Source organism: Engystomops pustulosus, chromosome 6 (genome assembly GCF_040894005.1).
Source record: "Engystomops pustulosus chromosome 6, aEngPut4.maternal, whole genome shotgun sequence".
In the NCBI taxonomy this organism is placed as follows: domain Eukaryota; kingdom Metazoa; phylum Chordata; class Amphibia; order Anura; family Leptodactylidae; genus Engystomops; species Engystomops pustulosus.
Genome location: NC_092416.1, coordinates 24283477 through 24298816, shown reverse-complemented (window position 1 = coordinate 24298816; position 15340 = coordinate 24283477). Strand labels below are relative to the sequence as shown.

Genomic DNA, 15340 nt, shown 5'->3' with positions numbered 1-15340 from the left:
ATGTTATCTTATTTTGTAATTTTGATTGTAATGTTCACTATATTCTTGTAGAAGTCGGAAATGTTTGACTTAATTTGCCTTCCATTCCTTGGCACTACCTAAATGTCTGAAAAATTGATCAGAAAATTATTCCAAAAACTGTTCTGGTAATAAATCAGCCAAATGTACTTTACCATATACTAATATCTGTGTCTATTTTGAAGGTGGATTACTCCATGAAATTGGTGAAGCAGCAGGTGGGAGCAATAATCCATTTAGTGTAATGTAAACGTAAAGTCTACAATGTAAGCTCTAAATTCATGTCATATTATAAATCATTAGTGTGTGACCAGAGTAGAGCCAGACAACAAGATGCTAAATTTGATTCCCCTTGGACCAAAATATACTTAGGAACTAATGTTTGTACTTTTTGGTAGGTGGAATACTCCATGGAATTGGCGGAACAGCAACAGGTGAGTGGATAATCCATGGATTAAAAATACAACAATATAAAAGCTAAAAGAATACCACCATTATAATTTATTGTAAGGAAAATAATCCGTGTATAACAAGACCAAAACCTAGGATATTTTTTCTTTTTGTGATCAATATTACTACCGTTTATACTCAAGTATGAGCCAACCCAAAAAAAAACGTTTAGACCTAAGTATATATTGTATATTTTTTAAATAAATAAATACTGAACAATATAAAGTAAATACAACTTGGGGACCAGTCTTTGAACCCAATAATAACGAAAAACCTTCTGAGAAAGAAATGTAGTTTTTTTCCTTCTTTCTATTTTTTATATATAAAATATAGTTCAGTACATACAATAATGGACAGTGTAGAGTTATTTGCATTTTATAATGCATGAATGCATGAATGAATTTACTGAAATTTACTGGTCCTTCTAAGAATTTGGAACCTTTTATAAGATTCAATGACGTCCGGATCTGATATGAGTCATAATATGAAAAGTGAATTCTCTGGAATATGTGGGTATAAAACAAAACAACAATTTCCTTTGTTTTTTTTTGTTTTTTTTTATTTGCAGCTGGTGGAGGATTACATGGAGGTGAATATACTACAGAAATGTTTATTAACCCTTTAAGTATGCAGCCTTCTTTTATTAATTTTTTGCTCCCCTTTTTCAAAAATCTATTTCATTTTTCTGTGTACAGAGCTGTGTGAGGGCTTTTTTTCCTGAATAACAAATTGTACTTCTAAGTGATGGTATTTACTGTCTCATGTTGTGCACCGGGAAGCAAAACAAAATGTTGTGAAAAAATGCATCTGCGCCAATTTCTTGCGGTCTCAGTTTTTAAGGTTTTCATTGTACACGCAAAATGATACATCTGCTATTCTCTGGCTTGATTCAATTACAGGGGTACCAAGTTTATATAGGTTTTATTGTGCTTTAATACTTTTTAAAAAAAAAATTAAAACCATGTATACATAAAAAGGTCCTTCTGAGGCTAATAACTTTTTTCATACTTCGGTGTACCGAGCTTTCTGAGGTGTCATTTTTGTGAGATCCAGTGCTAATATTTTGAGGACTGTACAACCTTTTGATCAATTTTTCTAACATTTTTAAAACTGCAGTTGTGAATAATTAAGCGTTATTTTCCATTATGGGATTCAACGCTGGAAATAAACGGTTTCATATCTTGATAGATTGGGCATTTTGAAATACCTGGTCGATACCTAACATTTTTTATGATTTAAATTGTTTATATATTTTTTAGATTTATTCATTATTTTTACTGGAAACGGAGGGGTAATTTAAACCTTTAGGGATTTTTTTAATTAATTTTTTTAACTTTATTTTTAAAATATGTTTTAGATCCTCGATCGTACGTTAACCCTAGAGAGTCCTATTGCTTATATAATATACGGCATCGCTACTAAGTTGAAGTATACAGAGAATTTGCTATAGATAAGTAAAAGTGTACCACTGCCACACTGTTACATATCAATTAATAGCAATTATAAGTCCTGGAGTTTTATAAATGCCATCATGTGGAGTGACATTCAAAACGACTCAAGACGACTCAATGGGTTGACACCTGCGTTCAGTGGTTCATCAGAAGTGTAGTGGCCAGTTGGCACCACCGAGTTGATCGGCAGAGTAGCAGATGTCATGCTCCACCCATCCACTACTCATGTATAGTCATCAACAACAGTTCTAGTAATCCCTATACAGAAATTTCCTCTAATGTTAACAATTTCTTGATTTTGAAGGGTTAAACATTGGAATTCAGGGACAACACGGAGGGCAACAAGGTCACTACGGATTCCGTGAGTATTTACATTAGCACAGAAAATTTAAGTGCACCTCCACCAATATCAGGGCTTCAATCAAGTGCAAGTCTGTTTGAAAGATTTTTCTGGCAGCACAAGTCTTATTTATCAGTTTCGATCTATTTTTAGTTTGGTGTAAAAATTAACTCTAATTAACTGCAAAATAAGCAAATATTTTAACACATTGGAAAATTTGTTTTTCAAGATTTAATATCAATTATAAAACAGGGCAGGAAAAAGAAATGGAATATTAGTTATAGTACAGTTATAGAGGAAATAAAACTAAAAAACCCTACAAAACATATTATTATAAATATCATTTATTTATTTATATAAATAAATAGAAATTATTTTGTATGTTAAATAGTATTTTCTTTTTCATATAGAAACGGCAGGAACTGGACTAGGTGAGTCCTGATACAAATATCAGTTTATTAGTATCTAATGATTCATGCAATATCCAATGTATAATATTTCTTTTGTTTATTGATTTGTTTTTACACGCTCATCACATATTTACATGTAATACATTTTTAACCCATTTTAATATTTTTTTTATAAATGTAAATTTCCCTAATACTTTGTTCATTTTGCAATTTTTACATTTACATAACTATGTTAAATATATATTCTGTTAACCATTTTTGTTTGCTTGTGATATAAATTTTTAGATGTTTGTTTGATTGCCACCCGTAACTTTATATTACCCTGCTTATGACAAAAATAAATAATCTGAGACAATAGGACGCCTAAAGTCCTGGGAGTAGATGCTACATGGTTGCCATTGCAACATCATCTGATCTGCTGGTAGCGAGAGATGAGTAGATCCAAACCTGCAATGTTCAGTGCCGAATATTACATGTTTGTGTCCGGTGTTCAGGTTCAATCCCCCCCCCAGTAACACCCGCAATCGGTGGTTGCATTGATCCCAGGTGTTAAACACTTAAACACCTTTGCCATTTACTCCCTGATTACATCACAGGCAGCATTTAAGTGGTTAACGTTGGGGTTTAGTGTTCAGGTTCCAGGACCCAAACTAAACTTTAAGTAACAGCTTCAGTAGAATGTGGTGAACCTGAGCCTAAAAGGATCAGCTCATCCCTACTTGAGCATAATTTTATGTGTTTTGTAGTGGGTGAAAAACACTGTTCAGAATTATCAATATATTAATATTAAAGTTTTGTAGACGTGGGGTCGTATTGAACTTAGGTTCGGGTATCACAGATTTGAATATGAACCCTTCCCATTGTTAATCCCTTCAATAAGTTGCCTTCAAAATAAATTAATAAAATGTTTTTAAATAAATTCATTTATAACAAATGCAGAAACACATTTTCTTTATGCTTTTAGAAAAAGGTGACAAAGATTTTATGCTAATATTTTTTATCTATTTTAAAGGTGGAATAACCCACGGAGTTGGAGAGGCAGCAGGTGAGAGCAATAATGCATGAAAAGAAACCTTCCATTTGATGTGATGCATTATGAAGCAAACATACCTGTAGAATGCTGTAGCTACACTGATGCAGGATCATATCTTTAATCCCTTAACCTGAGTGGTTTTGCTGAAAAAACTATTTTAAAATTATGATAATGAGGCTCTGTTGCTCCTGTGGCTGCGCAACGCTTCTCCTCTCACCATCATTATGCACTGCTCCAGCCTTGTCATGCCCATCATATGCCGAGAATACATGATCACTGTGTGGTCGCTAACAGTTAGAAACAATCAATTGCTGCACCATCCCCCATCTGCTGTGTATGACTTATCCTGCTAAGTTTGATTAGTCCTGGACAGTTCAGGAAGCTCTTTTAAGCGTGGAACACAGCCTGAATTTAACAATTGTTTTTTGAGTAAAACTACAGTTCAGGGAGTAAACAAGATATGTTTCTGCATCACTGTAGCTACAGCATTCTCAGGGTATGTTAGATTTACAGTCAATAAAAGCAAACAGTACATTTAAGGGAATATTACCACATGGATGCAGAGCTTCTAAACTAAGTAAACTTACCTGCTGGTGTGTGCCTCTTGCAACAGGATCCATTCTTTTTATAAATTCTAAATCAGATTTTGAGAAAAAAAAAAATTCAGTTATGCAAATGAGCACCGGGTGCCCATTTGGCCCTTGCATTTGGCAAATCTGTTATTTCCACCTTAACTTTGAAAAAAAGCTATCATTTACATAGACTTATATGACATTTGAGCAACATTTAAAATCAATAATTGTGCAGATCTCTTTAAAGCCTCAAATGGTCATACAAAACAGGTGAAATAATTAATTTTAATAAATTGGCCCTAGCACTATGTCTCAAAACTGCAAAAGAAATTTATTCCCAAAACCGCTCTTCTTTTAAATCAGTCCAATTGCCTCTAGCATATACTAATATCTGTGTCTATTTTGAAGGTGGATTACTCCATGGAATTGGTGAAGCAGCAGGTGGGAGCAATAATCCATTTAGTGTAATGTAAACGTAAAGTCTACAATGTAAGCTCTAAAATAAAAAAGCCATCAGAATAGAGTCACCTTACAAGATGACAAACTTGTCTCTCCTTAACCCCATAGCGCAATAAGACGTACCTGTACGTTTTATTGCGCATGGGGTAGTATGAAGAGGGTTCACGGGCTGAGCCCTCTTCATACACGCCGGGTGCTTGCTTCACAATGAAGCAAGCACCCGTCGCTAACACCCGCGATCGGTGCTTGTACCGATCGCGGGTGTTAACCCTTTCATTGCCGCCGGCAAAGCTGCCGGCGGCATTAACGAGCCGGCGGCGCGTGGGCGCCGCCATCTTGGCTCCGATCGCCGCTCCCCGTGACGTCATCGGGGAGCGGCGATCCGTTGCCATGACAGCCTCGGATCACTGTGTGATCCGAGGCTATCATGTTTTAGGCCATCTATTACAATGTGCGATCTGCACATTGTAATAGATGGTGTGCAAAATCCCTATATACTGCCATACTGTAGTATGGCAGTATATGGTAGGATCAATCAGACAACCTAGGGTTAAAGTACCCTAGGGAGTCTGAAAAATAGTAAAAAATTTTTATAAAAAAAAATTAAAAATAAAAAATTATATTAAAAAAACCTAAAAATTCAAATCACCCCCCTTTCCCTAGAACTGATATAAATATAAGTAAACAGTAAAAATCATAAACACATTAGGTATCAGCGTGTCCGAAAATGCCCGATCTATCAAAATATAAGAATGTTTTTTTACTGCGTTTAACCCCGTAACGGAAAATAGTGCCCAAAGTCGCAAATGAAATTTTTTTGCCATTTTAAAAAATATAAAAAAATCAATAAAAAGTGATCAAAAGGTCGTACAATTCTAAAAATAAAAGCATTAAAAACGTCATCAAAAGTCGCAAAAAATGACACCACCCACAGCTCCAAACACCAAAGTATGAAAAAGTTATTAGCGCAAGAAGACGGCAAAATGAAGAATTTTTTTTTTGTACAGGAGGTTTTAATTTTTGTAAATGTATGAAAACATTATACAACCTATACAAATTTGGTATCCATGTGATCGTATTGACCCAATGACTAAATTAGACATGTCATTTGGAGCGCACAGTGAAAGACGTAACATCTACGCCCGCAAGAAAACGGCGCAAATGCGTTTTTTCACCATTTTCACTGCATTCAGAATTTTTTTCCAGCTTCCCAGTATATGGCATAGACAATTAAATGCCATCACTATGAAGTGCAATTTGTTACGCAGAAAACAAGCCATCACACAGCTCTCTACATGGAAAAATAAAAAAGTTATAGATTTTTGAAGGTGGGGTGTGAAAAATAAAGACGCAAAAACGAAAAAGGGCCTGGTCCTTAAGGGGTTAAAATCTGATCCCCCTTGGCCTGAAAATCAGTGCCAGGCACATGATAAAAATATGATGATTTTATATCTTTTGCATTCACTAGAGGGAAGATGATTGATGGAGCCCAAACAAAAGTTCATAATTAGCCAATCTAAATATAGTATTTTTATGTGTTATATTTGCACAGTGACCAAACCTAAACAATCAAACATGTGTCAGGAAGTACATATACCGTTAATTACAAAGTTCTCAATACTTGGGATGAGCCCACCCATTCAGGTTTGGGTTTGCTGAGTTTCCACTCTACACGAGAATCAAGTTGCTTTCAATTTGTAAGGTTGGCTTTAAAATATTTATGGTTGTTAATGTATCTTTTGCATTCATGAGAAGGCACTTGATGGATGGAGCCCAAATAAAAGTTTAAAATTAGGCAATTAGAGTATGGTATTTTTAATTCTTATATCAGAATATTGAGCAATTCCCCAAAACAGCAGGAAATACATACCCTAGTTATTTATAAAGTTCTAAATAGAATGGATGAGCGGTGCCATTATGGAATTGCTGAGGTCAGACAAACGGTCTTCTGAACTACATACAGAAATACTTTAAGTGCTTTCCTCCTGCTTGGAGGTAAACAAGTTGCATAGACCAAAATATACTTAGGAACTAATGTTTGTACTTTTTGGTAGGAGGAATACTCAATGGAATTGGTGGAACAGCAACAGGTGAGTGGTTAATACATGAATGAAAAATACAACAATATAAAAGCTAAAAGAATTCCACGATTATAATTTATTGCAAGGAAAATAATCAAAATATAACAAGACCAAAACCTAGGATATTCTTGTTATTATTTTATTATTATTATTAAAAATTTTTACAAATAAATACTTAACAATATACAGGCAGGGTTACATACAAGATAGGGTCTGCAGGTTTGTTCTTAAGTTGAGTTTGTATGTAAGTCGGAACTGTATATTTTATCATTGTAATCCCAGCTAGAACTTTTTTGGTCTCTGTGACAATTGGATTTTAAAAATGTTGGGTTGTCATAAGAATCAATATTAACACTAAAGCTTCATTACAGACACATTTGATAACTGTTTCAGCTGTTTATTGTAGCCTAGGACTAAAGTACAAGAAATTAACAATATCCAGAGGTCCGTTTGTAACTATGGGTCGTATGTAAGTCGAGTGTTCTTAAGTAGGGGACCGCCTGTACATTAAATACTACCTGGGGCCCGGTCTCTACCTTGAGTTTGAAGTCTTACCTTTTTTTATATAACATATGAAGACCCAGTGAGATCCAGAGCTGATATAAGTCGTGATACCAAAGTCTTTTCTCTGAAATATGATGATATTACACAAATAGATAATAACTTCTGTTTTTTTTTTATTTTTAGTTCACGGAGGATTACATGGAGGTAAATATTTTTGATAAATGTTCATTAAAAGGGTTTCCTGGGCACATAAATAAATAATTATCCGACCATCGGAGTGGTCATTAGTAGTTGAACAATAAGAGTGTGACAAACAAGATTAAAACTTTATCAATCACCTGTGGGCAGCAAAGCCAACCTCCTGCCACATTGGGAACACAGGAAGACACAGATCACTCCATCAATCCTTTTTGCTTCTAGTAACTTGATTTTTGAGAAAAAGTTTAAAAAACGAGCCTAAGGGCCCCTGTCTACATCGTAGGAGACCCCGCTTACTCTGACGCCTGCCAATTATTCACACTTCCTTTTGGCATTTCTGACTTAGCCTTAAAAATCAAGAAACAATGAACACAGACTTATGTGACTTTTGTGCAACATTTTCAAAAAAATTGCTCACATCTTGTGATTGCCTCAAAAAGTCTCACAAAACAGAGGATATCACAACTTAATCCTACTTTGTGAGTTTTACTATAGATTGCACACGATATTCTTCTACAAGTGGGCAATATTTTAATGAGCTGGCCCTACGAAAATGTCTCGTAATTAATAGAGAAAATTAGCCCCAAAACTGTTAAAACTGGTAATAAATCAGTCGCATTGACCTAACCATATTCTACTATTTGTATCTATTTTGAAAGTATTTTTAATATACTTAAACTTTTATGTCTGACACTTTAGTAGTCTTATAGGTGACATGTCGGACAAATTTACCCCTAAATTTGTGCACAAGTGTACAGCAATTGGCTCCGAAAGAAACAGATTTTTCTATATATTTTTAAAAAACAGATGACATAGACTTTACATTGTGCTAATTTTTGTATCAATTTTTAAGGTGGAGTAGTCCATGAAGTTGGCGACACAGCAGGTGAGATGGATGCAGTGTTTCAAAACCAAGTAAACTTTCCTCTTGGCCTGTCCTTCTGAAGGAGGATCTGTTCTTCAATTTGCTACTAGTAGCTCAGTTTTTGAGAAAAAAAATCTTTTAAAAGGGATGTAACTGGGCCCCAAGGGCTCCAGTCTATGAGCTGTTCAACAAGCCTGTCCTGGCTTTGTTGCTTTCTAAGTATTTTTATCTTCTTTGCGCATTTCTGTCCCATTGTTTACGATTTAGCCTTAAAAAACTGATAGTTAACACTGTCTCATGTGACATTTGTGCAACATTTTGGAGATCTTATCATTGCCTCGAAAAGTCTAATAAGACAGTGGAAATAAGACTGCTATCTTATTTTGTAAGTTTGATTCTAATGTTCTTGTAGAAGTGGGCAACTTTTGAATGAATTTGCCTTCCATTCCTTGGCACTACCTAAATGTCTGAAAAATTGAACAGAAAATTATTCCAAAAACTGTTCTGGTTAATAAATCAGCCCAATGTACTTCACCGTTTACTAATATTTGTATCTATTTTAAAGGTGGAATACTCCATGGAATTGGTCAAGCAGCAGGTGGGAGCAACAATGCTTTTAGTGTAATGTTAAAGTAATTTCAAGAATGTAAGCTCTGAAATCTTATAGTAAGCCATGAGTGTGTGACCCGAATAGAACCAGCGCACAAAATGGCATACTTTGTTCCCTTTAAACCTTGTGCCCCTCGGTGTAAAAATCAGTAAAGGGCACAAGCTCCATTTTGAGCAAGTGCCCAATCTCTTTCAATTTCTACTCTACCCAAGTGTCGAGCTGCTGTTTGTAAGCTCTGTTTTTATACCCATTAAGAAAAAAGTTGATTGCATCTTTTGCATTTTTGAGAGGGCCAGTGAGGGATGGGTCCCAAATAAACCTTCATAATTAGACATTTTGATTATGGCAATTTTATTAGTTATATTGGCATTATTGTAAATCCCCCAAAAAACAAAACAATAAAAAAAGGTGTCAAAAAGTGTATACACTAGTTGTTTACAAAGTTGTAAATAGTAAGTATGAGCGGAGCCATTCAAGTTGAGGTTCACAGAGTTTTTCTGAACTCGAACCCAAAATTTTGGTTTGGGTCACTCCACCTGTATTCTAACACTTACCAGTAACACCTGCAATTGATGCTGCCACAGATTGCAGGTGTTACCATTTAAATTATACATTTTCTGAATTTAAATTTTAAATCATCAAATTCAACATGTACTAAATTTAATCTGGATTTTTTAAAATTGTGATTTATCTGAATAAAAATTGGAAATTGTCAATTTGCACAGTAGCTGCTTTGGAACTTGTAAAATTGCGGATTTACTGGATTTTAACTGCAATGAGAGGAAGGGTGTGTTTTTCACTCATAGAGCCAATAGGTAGCGTTCTGTAAAAATAATTTTATTACTATACTTAATCTTTTTTGTCTGACACTTTAGTAGGACTAAACTTGTGCACAAGTGTACAGCAATTGGCTGTAAAAGAAACAGAAACAGATTTTTCTATATTTTTTCAGAAAACAGATGACATAGACTTTACCATATGCTAATTTTTGTATCTATTTTTAAGGTGGAGTAGTCCACGGAGTTGGGGACACAGCAGGTGAGAACAATGAAGCATTAAAGGAAATTTACCACATGGATGTTGTGTTTCAAAACCAAATAAATTTACATGCCCGCCTATGCCTCCTGTAGCAGGATCTGTTTTTTAATTTGCTTCTAGTAGCTTAGTTTTTGAGAAAAATTCTTTCTAAAATGGATATAACTGAGCCTCAGGGGCTCCTGTCTACGAGCTGTCAAAGAAGTTTCTTCTGGCGTTTTTGTCTTTTAAGTATTTTTTCCTCCATTCCGCATTACTGTCCTGTCATTTCTGTCTTAAACTAATAGTTAACACTGTCTCATGTGACATTTGTGCATTTAAAATAAAATTGTGCAGATCTCGTAATTGCCTCAAAAAGTCTAATAAGAACGAGGAAATCAGAATGTCATCTTATTTTGTAATTTTGATTTTAATGTTCACTATATTCTTGTAGAAGTCGGAAATGTTTGAATTAATTTGCCTTCCATTCCTTGGCACTACCTAAATGTCTGAAAAATTGATCAGAAAATTATTCCAAAAACTGTTCTGGTAATAAATCAGCCAAATGTACTTTACCATATACTAATATCTGTGTCTATTTTGAAGGTGGATTACTCCATGGAATTGGTGAAGCAGCAGGTGGGAGCAATAATCCATTTAGTGTAATGTAAACGTAAAGTCTACAATGTAAACTCTAAATTCATGTCATATTATAAGTCATTAGTGTGTGACCAGAGTAGAGCCAGACAACAAGATGCTAAATTTGATTCCCCTTGGACCAAAATATACTTAGGAACTAATGTTTGTACTTTTTGGTAGGTGGAATACTCCATGGAATTGGTGGAACAGCAACAGGTGAGTGGATAATCCATGGATTAAAAATACAACAATATAAAAGCTAAAAGAATACCACCATTATAATTTATTGTTACTAAAATAATCCGTGTATAACAAGACCAAAACCTTGGATATTTTTTCTTTTTATGATCAATATTACTACCGTATATACTTAAGTATGAGCCAACCCAAAAAAAACATTTTTTTGTGCTGAAAAACTAGGCTTAGACTTAAGTATATATTGTATATTTTTTAAATAAATAAATACTGAACAATATAAAGTAAATACAACTTGGGGACCAGTCTTTGAACCCAATAATAACGAAAAACCTTCTCAGAAAGAAATGTAATTTTTTTCCTTCTTTCTATTTTTTATATATACATAAAATACATACAATAATGGACAGTGTAGAGTTATTTGCATTTTATAATGCATAGAGAAACTATAAAATAATGTATTTGTGGTGCACAGAGAATTTACTGAAATTTACTGGTCCTTCTATGAATTTGGAACCTTTTATAAGATTCAATGACGTACGGATCTGATATGAGCCATAATATGAAAAGTGAATTCTCTGTGATATGTGGATATAAAACAAAACAACAATTTCCTTTGTTTTTGTTTTTTTTTTATTTGCAGATGGTGGAGGATTACATGGAGGTAAATATACTTCAGAAATGTTTATTAACCCTTTAAGTATGCAGCCTTCTTTTATTAATTTTTTGCTCCCCTTTTTCAAAAATCTATTTCATTTTTCTGTGTACAGAGCTGTGTGAGGGCTTTTTTTTCCTGAATAACAAATTGTACTTCTAAGTGATGGTATTTACTGTCTCATGTTGTGTACCGGGAAGCAAAACAAAATGTTGTGAAAAAATTTATCTGCGCCAATTTCTTGCGGTCTCAGTTTTTAAGGTTTTCATTGTACACGCAAAATGATACATCTGCTATTCTCTGGCTTGATTCAATTACAGGGGTACCAAGTTTATATAGGTTTTATTGTGCTTTAATACTTTTTAAAAAAAAATGAAAACCATGTATACATAAAAAAGGTCCTTCTGACGCTAATAACTTTTTTCATACTTCAGTGTACCGAGCTTTCTGAGGTGTCATTTTTGTGAGATCCAGTGCTAATATTTTGAGGACTGTACAACCTTTTGATCAATTTTTCTAACATTTTTAAAACTGCAGTTGTGAATAATTAAGCGTTATTTTCCATTATGGGATTCAACGCTGGAAATAACCGGTTTCATATCTTGATAGATTGGGCATTTTGAAATACCTGGTCGATACCTAACATTTTTTATGATTTAAATTGTTTATATATTTTTTAGATTTATTCATTATTTTTACTGGAAACAGAGGGGTAATTTAAACCTTTAGGGATTTTTTTAATTTATTTTTTTAACTTTATTTTTAAAATATGTTTTAGATCCTCGATCGTACTTTAACCCTAGAGAGTCCTATTGCTTATATAATATACTGCATCGCTACTAAGTTGAAGTATGCAGAGAATTTGCTATAGATAAGTAAAAGTGTACCACTGCCACACTGTTACATATCAATTAATAGCAATTATAAGTCCTGGAGTCTTATAAATGCCATCATGTGGAGTGACGTTCAAAACCAAGATGACTCAATGGGTTGACACCTGCGTTCAGTGTTTCATCAGAAGTGTAGTGGCCAGTTGGCACCACCGAGTTGATCGGCAGAGTAGCAGATGTCACACTCCACCCATCCACTACTCATGTATAGTCATCAACATCAGTTCTAGTAATCCCTATACAGAAATTTCCTCTAATGTTAACAATTTCTTGATTTTGAAGGGCTAAACATTGGAATTCAGGGACAACACGGAGGGCAACAAGGTCACTACGGATTCCGTGAGTATTTACATTAGCACTGAAAATTTAAGTGCACCTCCACCAATATCAAGTCTTCAATCAAGTGCAAGTCTGTTTGAAAGATTTTTCTGGCAGTACAAGTCTTATTTACCAGTTTCGATCTATTTTTAGTTTGGTGTAAAAATTAACTCTACTTAACTGCAAAATAAGCAAATATTTTAACACATTGGAAAATTTGTTTTTCCAGATTTAATATCAATTATAAAACAGGGCAGGAAAAAGAAATGGAATATTAGTTATAGTACAGTTATAGAGGAAATATTTTTGAATGTCATTTTTACCTGATAAAACAAATAAAAACATACTAAACATATTATTATAAATATCACTTATTTAAATAAATAAATAGAAATTATTTTGTATGTTAAATAGTATTTTCTTTTTCATATAGAAACGTCAGGAACTGGACTAGGTGAGTCCTGATACAAATATCAGTTTATTAGTATCTAATGATTCATGCAATATCCAATGTATAATATTTCTTTTGTTTATTGATTTGTTTTTACACGCTCATCACATATTTACATGTAATACATTTTAACCCATTTTAATATTTTTTTATAAATGTAAATTTCCCTAATACTTTGTTCATTTTGCAATTTTTACATTTACATAACCATGTTAAATATATATTCTATTAACCATTTTTGTTTGATTTGATTGCCACCCGTAACTTTATATTAACCTACTTATGACAAAAATAAATAATCTGGGACAATATGACGCCTAAAGTCCTGGGAGTAGATGCTACATGGTTGCCATTGCAACATCATCTGATCTGCTAGTAGCGAGAGATGAGTAGATCCAAACCTGCAATGTTCAGTGCCAAATATTACATGTTTGTGTCCGGTGTTCAGGTTCAACCCCCCACCAGTAACACCCGCAATCGGTGCTTGCATTGATCCCAGGTGTTAAACACTTAAATGCCACCTTTGCCATTTACTCCCTGATAAGATCACAGGCATTTAAGTGGTTAAAGTTGGGGTTTAGTGTTCAGGTTCCAGGACCCAAACTAAACTTTAAGTAACAGCTTCAGCAGAATGTGGTGAACCTGACCCTAAAAGGATCAGCTCATCCCTACTTGAGCATAATTTTATGTGTTTTGTAGTGGGTGGAAAAACACTGTTCAGAATTATCAATATATTAATATTAGAGTTTTGTAGACGTGGGGTCGTATTGAACTTAGGTTTGGGTATCACGGATTTGAATATGAACCCTTCCCATTGTTAATGCCTTCAATAAGTTGCCTTCAAAATAAATGAATAAAATTTTTAAAATAAATTAATTTATAACAAATGCAGAAACACATTTTTCTTGATGCTTTAGGAAAAAGATGACTAATATTTTTTATCTATTTTTTATCTATTTTAAAGGTGGAATAACCCACGGAGTTGGAGAGGCAGCAGGTGAGAGCAATAATGCATGAAAAGAAACCTTCCATTTGATGTGATGCATTATGAAGCAAACATACCTTGAGAATGCTGTAGCTACACTGATGCAGGATCATATCTTTAATCCCTTAACCTGAGTGGTATTGCTGAAAAAAACTATTTTAAAATTATGTTAATGAGGCTCTGTTGCTCCTGTGGCTGCGCAACGCTTCTCCTCTTACCATTATTATGCACTGCTCCAGCCTTGTCATGCCCATCAAAAGCCGAGAATACGAGATCACTGTGTGGTCCCTAACAGTTAGAAACAATCAATTGCTGCACCATCCCCCATCTGCTGTGTATGACTTATCCTGCTAAGTTTGATTAGTCCTGTCTGGACAGTTCAGGCAGCTCTTTTATGCGTGGAACACAGCCTGAATTTAACAATTGTTTTTTTAGTAAAACTACAGTTCAGGGAGTAAACAAGATATGTTTCTGCATCACTGTAGCTACAGCATTCTCAAGGTATGTTTGATTTACAGTCCATAAAAGCAAACAGTACATTTAAGGGAATATTACCACATGGATGCAGAGCTTCTAAACTAAGTAAACTTACCTGCTGGTGTGTGCCTCTTGCAACAGTATCCATTTATAAATTCTAAATCAGATTTTGAGAAAAATTGTTTTTCAGTTATGCAAATGAGCACCGGGGGCCCATTTGGCCCTTGCATTTGGCAAATCTGTTATTTCCACCTTAACTTTGAAAAAAAGCTATCATTTACATAGACTTATATGACATTTGAGCAACATTTAAAATCAATAATTCTGCAGATCTCTTTAAAGCCTCAAATGGTCATACAAAACAGGTGAAATAATTAATTTTAATAAATTGGCCCTAGCAATATGTCTCAAAACTGCAAAAGAAATTTATTCCCAAAACCGCTCTTCTTTTAAATCAGTCCAATTGCCTTTACCATATACTAATATTTTTATCTATTTTGAAGGTGGATTACTCAATGGAATTGGTGAAGCAGCAGGTGGGAGCAAAAAAGCATTTAGTGTCTCTCCTTAAAATCTGATCCCCTTGGCCTGAAAATCAATGCCAGGCACATGATAAAAATATGATGATTTTATATCTTTTGCATTCACTAGAGGGAAGATGAGTGATGGAGCCCAAACAAAAGTTCACAATTAGCCAATCTAAATATAGTATTTTTATGTGTTAT

At 34.2% G+C, this 15340-nt stretch overlaps 2 long non-coding RNA genes across 2 annotated transcripts; both read left to right on the top strand.

The window, feature by feature from the left end:
* Positions 1-201: 201 nt before the first annotated feature.
* LOC140065597 (uncharacterized) lies at positions 202-3717 on the top strand. Its single transcript, XR_011847977.1, has 6 exons — positions 202-236; positions 417-452; positions 1037-1057; positions 2224-2280; positions 2670-2690; positions 3682-3717. It is a non-coding gene; the product is annotated as an uncharacterized lncRNA (long non-coding RNA).
* A 7762-nt stretch (positions 3718-11479) lies between these two features.
* On the top strand, positions 11480-14153 carry LOC140065625 (uncharacterized). Its single transcript, XR_011847990.1, has 4 exons — positions 11480-11503; positions 12667-12723; positions 13136-13156; positions 14118-14153. It is a non-coding gene; the product is annotated as an uncharacterized lncRNA (long non-coding RNA).
* The last annotated feature ends 1187 nt before the right edge of the window (positions 14154-15340 follow it).